Source organism: Chiloscyllium plagiosum, chromosome 2 (genome assembly GCF_004010195.1).
Source record: "Chiloscyllium plagiosum isolate BGI_BamShark_2017 chromosome 2, ASM401019v2, whole genome shotgun sequence".
Taxonomy (NCBI): Eukaryota; Metazoa; Chordata; class Chondrichthyes; order Orectolobiformes; family Hemiscylliidae; genus Chiloscyllium; species Chiloscyllium plagiosum.
In genome coordinates this window covers 113155496-113160879 of record NC_057711.1, presented here as the reverse complement: position 1 = coordinate 113160879, position 5384 = coordinate 113155496, and positions in this window count along the sequence as shown.

Below are 5384 nucleotides of genomic sequence, written 5' to 3'. Positions count from 1 at the left end.
AGACAAAGTCTTTTCCCTGGGGTGGGGGAGTCCAGAACTAGAGGGCATAAGCTTAGGGTGAGAGGGGAAAGATATAAAAGAGACCTAAGGGGCAACCTGTTCACACAGAGGGTGGTACGTGTATGGAACGAGCTGCCAGAGGAAATGGTGGAGGCTGGTACAATTGCAACATTTAAAAGGCATCTGGATATGAATAGGAAGGGTTTGGAGGGATATGGACTGGGCGCTGCAGGTAGGACTAGATTGGGTTGGGATATCTGGTCGGCATGGACGGTTTGGACCGAAGGATCTTTCCGTGCTGTACATCTCTATGACTCTATGACTCTAAAAGAGTGGAAAGCAATCTTTGGAGTAGTCTTTCGCATTATGAGCAAATCTCCATTCTGCTGCTCTGCAAAATATAATTTGGAACTCCAACACATTATGCACCACCCTCAGCTGATAATGACTTTCTAACACATCCTTTTGGGTGTTCGTCATGAGGTAAGTGATTCTTAATAAGTGAGTGTTGTTTCAGGGAGCTTGGCTCAGTGCGACATGCTCCAAGGAGAGAATTATAGCTGACTTGATGAAGTAGATACTCTAACCAGCTATGAGGCATTAAAGTGCCACTGCCCTTCACCATCCTGCTAAAGAAGCCTGCCATATACTTGGAGGTTTATTGTAAAATCAACAACTTGAGGGAGAGTTTCAATTTTTAAAATTAATTCATGGAATGTGGGCATCACCAGCTGGACCAGCATTTATTGCAGGTCCCTAGCTGCCCCTTGAGAAGGGGGGGGTGAGCTGCTGTCTTGAACCACTGCAGTCCACCTGCAGTGGGTTGACCCCCAATGCCATTAAGGTGGGAATTCCTGAATTTTGACCCAGCAACAGTGAAGGAACGGCGATACATTTCCAAGTCAGGATGGTGATGGAGGGGAACTTGCAGGGGGTGGTGTTCCCATGTATCTGCTGCCCTTGTCCTTCTAGATGGAAGTGGTCATGGGTTTCTAAGGTGCAGTCTGAGGATCTTTGGTGAGTTAGTCCAGTGCATCCTGGTGATAGTTGACACTGTGCTGCCACTGGTGTGTGGGTGGTGGAGGGAGTGAATCTTGAATGAATGAATGTTGCACTGACGGGGTGGGGATAGTGTGCCAGATTCTATCAACTTTGCTGCCCAATTTATTTCTCAGGACCCCTTCTCCTCCTCCCCCCCCCCCCATAACTGATGAAGGGTCCCAACACAAAGCATTGACTTTCATGCTTCTCTGATGCTGCTTGACCTGCTGTGCCTTTTCTAGCTCCACATTTTATTGGCTCTGATTTTCCAGCATTTGCAGTCCTCACTATCTCCAAATGGTAATTGCGGCACCTGAAAAGATGATGGAAACAGATCCTACGATCACTCTCAGAATAGAATTGGCACTGTGGTGGGAAAGAAAAATTTGTGTGGACTTGGGAGAGAGAACGGGGATGGGCAAGGGGCAGTCAGAGGGAATGGAGAGCTTTCCACAGAACCAGTAAAAGCATGGTCCACAGAATCACCTGCATCTGTGTTGCCTGTTCTGATTATTCTATTACCAAGACAGACTTTAGCACAGAGTAAAACTGTTTTAATCAGTAACTACTGATGAGATATTTTTAATTTAAATCCATGCTGTTCTGGTAATTTGTCTTCTTGAGTATTAAGTATTGTAGAAAGCAAGCAGACAAATGTCAATAGCCACCATTGAAAACCTGAGTCCATCAGCAGAGAGGCAGCCCAATCCACATATTTGTAAGTAACTGCAGGGCAGAAATACACACAGCTGAGATGTTTGCTTTATTGAGCAAATTGGTGTATTGGGTACTCCGTACTGAAAATTTGGCTTAAATATCACAGAAAGAGAGGCAGTTTACCATTGTTCAGAACACTGGTGAAAAATATGGCAACACTGTAAACGTTTCACTGTACTCTGTACTTGAGTACACATGACAACAAAACCTAAATCAAAATCTAAATCTAAATCCCCACTGCATGATTCCAATGATGTTGGCGAGAGAGTCCCAGGAACACTGTAGACAACAGCAGCTGAGGTAACTGTTTAACCATTCAACAGGCTGCAACCCCCTGTACTTGAACAAATTGTAACTGAATAAGAACTTGTTCAGAAGAGCCTTGTTTTTTAAGGCTGAACCCCTTCTGGAACCTTTCTTCCAAACCTCTGCATTTCAGTACTGTCTCTCTAAAACAGTCTTTCAGATCTGCTGGTGATTTTCAGATTCTGGTTGTACTGAGTTGAATATCACCCAAGTGCTTCACGAATCCTACAAACTTAACCTCTGTCAGTAGACAGAGCATTTTCAAAAGAATGAATAGGCATAATGTAACACACGACACTTTAGATTTACCTATTGTTCAGCAGAACTTGTTCTTTCTCGTCTCATTTAAATGCAATCTGATGGAAATTTTGCACTCACAATGAAATATTGTCAACACAAAAGAGAGCTTGGAATTTGAGAAAATCAAAAAAAAACCCACAACTCAACAGTTCCCATTGATTCCAGCCATGAATAGTTGTTCTTCTTTGTCGTCATTATAATTAGCATGAATGCCCCTCTCGCATCAAAATCTCTCAAGACTGTGACCGAGCAGAATATTTGGGTGAATGTCAGAACATTTTCTACAGATGGTGCGGTTGCAGTAAACTTAAGTAGAACTGGAAGGGCTGAGTCCCAACTCTTAGTTAAACACCAACCACTATAAAGAAATAGTCAATTAATGAAATGAAACTATAAGTTTCTAACACTCTTGACAATGTGGTATTCACATCATTGGGGCAGTCAGTATCTTATTAGATAGATGTCTGTATCACTTTTGTGAATGCTATTTTGATACTCTGCTTTTCAGTTATTTTGGAGCCCATTGGAGAGATAATGCATGCACCAGGGTACTTGATATTTTTTAAATAGTTTGATGCACAGTGATGCATTGTACCAGATTCAAATTACAATTTTTTTACCATACATCCTGTAATATACAGCACCAATTATTTAAGGGATTTTTTTTTGTCTCACCCACACCCCTTGCTCCAAGTCGCCTAAGTGTGAGGAATAAATATCATATTTATTTCCAGAGTTTGGATTTTATTCCTGTTATACATTATCAATATCTTTTCTTAAAATGTCCATGTATCGTGACCCCATTGCTGCTGGTATAAATGCAGTTGATTGGTTGGGTAAGTTAACCGTACCACTGTAAGAGGTTGAGACTGATTTGCTTTGCTCAGGACTTGTAATAATCCTCCACTCTCTGCATCCTTGCTGGAGGAATATCTTGCTTTTTTCGGGAGGCACTGCTGGAATCTTGGTCATGACCTTTATGCTGCAGACCCTTTTTAAACAGACTCTGTAAATGATATTCTAAATGCAATATGCTTGTTGTAATTCCAAGCCCACATTCAACATTTCAACCAACACAGCCATGCTAATAGATATTTATTAAAACAAAACACCAATTCTCAATTGGGAGTTTTACCATGCATTGCCTGTATACTAGGAGAAAGTGAGGACTGCAGATACTGGAGGTCAGAGTCGAAGATTATGGCACTGGAAAAGTACAACCGGTCAGGTAGTATCCGAGGTGCAGGAGAATTTACATTTCGGGCATAAGTCCTTCATCCTGATGAAGGGCTTATGCCCGAAATGTTGACTCTCTTGCTCCTCGGATGCTGCCTGACTGGCTGTGCCTTTCCAGTACTACGCTCTTCGACTCATTCACTGTGTACTGAAGGTTTAGAATATGACTTGTGACTTGAACTGGCAATGGATGTTAGTGAATCAGGGCATAAGGTTCTGTGAATACATGATGAACGATGGGACAGAATAAGAATATCAAGACAAATTAATCTATCCCACACATTGAGCCCAAAATTAGCTGAATTGCAATAGAGAGGCACTCATAAATTTCTCACCATAAATCCAACATGGAGATCATTCTGGGTTAAAGGGTGCTCAGACTGCTACTGCTTTTTAAAATATATCTTACTTCAATTTAAATGTTTTAGTAGCACACAGACCCACTCCTCTAAATGCCTTCAGCAACTCCATTTTGAACTGTTGAGCTCAATTCCAGTCAGGCAGGAGCCGAGCCATGTAAGTCTGGTATTACTGGCTGACATCCAACTTGCAGCTCTCAGTGTCAGACCCGTCTCAACTGCAGTGTAAAAGTACCCTTAGTATGAAATAAATCCACGGTACAGAACCGTGACTGCAGAACCATCTGTCCATTTAGTGTCTGGAAGGCTGAGGGAACATGGGGGTTTGTCACTTGTTGTGGAGCAGGATTGAGGATAGTGCAACTCAGTGTTGATGTTGACTATAAACTGCAACTTGAAGCAACAGACACAGGGCAAGGACAGAAATCTTAGGATGTACAAAAGCATCCTCCACTTCTGCTCTGTTTTTATTCCTAGAGCATTGGATTCCTTGAATGTTTTAATTTATCTTCAAAGGGTACTTGTTCAAGTTGGACATGCATTTTGCTGCCTTCACGTTTCAATTAGTGCACTCAAAGATGAACTTTGTATGTCCATTTAAAGTACTGAGATATGCCGCAGAATAATTCACTATTACCAAAGTGCTTGAATTATCTGAAATAATCATTCAATAACATTAATATGAAATTTTATAGTGGTACAACTACTGTATCCAGTGACAGTAAACAGGATAAGAGTAGGGCCCACTATTTTAACTCAACTGCAAACCATTCTACGTTATTGCAGCTGTTAGAATTTGTATGTGCCTTGATCACTCAATCATGAAATCCTTCTCTCCCACTTTGACTTCAAGATATTTCTTCAAATAATTGTAAGGATTTCTTCATTTCAGTTCTTTATAATAAATCCTTAATGTCTTTTGCATCATTACAAAATCGTTCATCAAATGTTTTGCCAAAATAAACTTTGTGATTTAAGTTAATTAATCCCTGCATGAATGATAGAGTTGTTACACCATTGAAATAGGCCTTTTGGCCCATAATGCCTGCACCTGTTCTCCCACATACACAATGACTTGTGCCATTTGCCTGATTTTTCCCAAGCCCTTGCACATTGTTTCTACTCAAATAATATCTAATGCCCTCTTAAATACCTCAATTGAAACTGTCACCATCACACGTCCAGATACTACATTCTGGACCCAGATCAGTCATTATTCAAAAATGCTTTTCTCCCATCACATTTGCAATGTTTGCAAATCATTTTAAATCTGTGCCCTCCTGTTCTCAATCCTTTTACGAGCTGAATCAGTTTCTCCCTATCTATCTATCCAGACATGATTTGGATGGCTTCTATCAGATCTCTTCTTAGCTTTCTTCAAGGGAGAACAGTCCCAATCTTTCCGACCTATCCCCATTACTGATG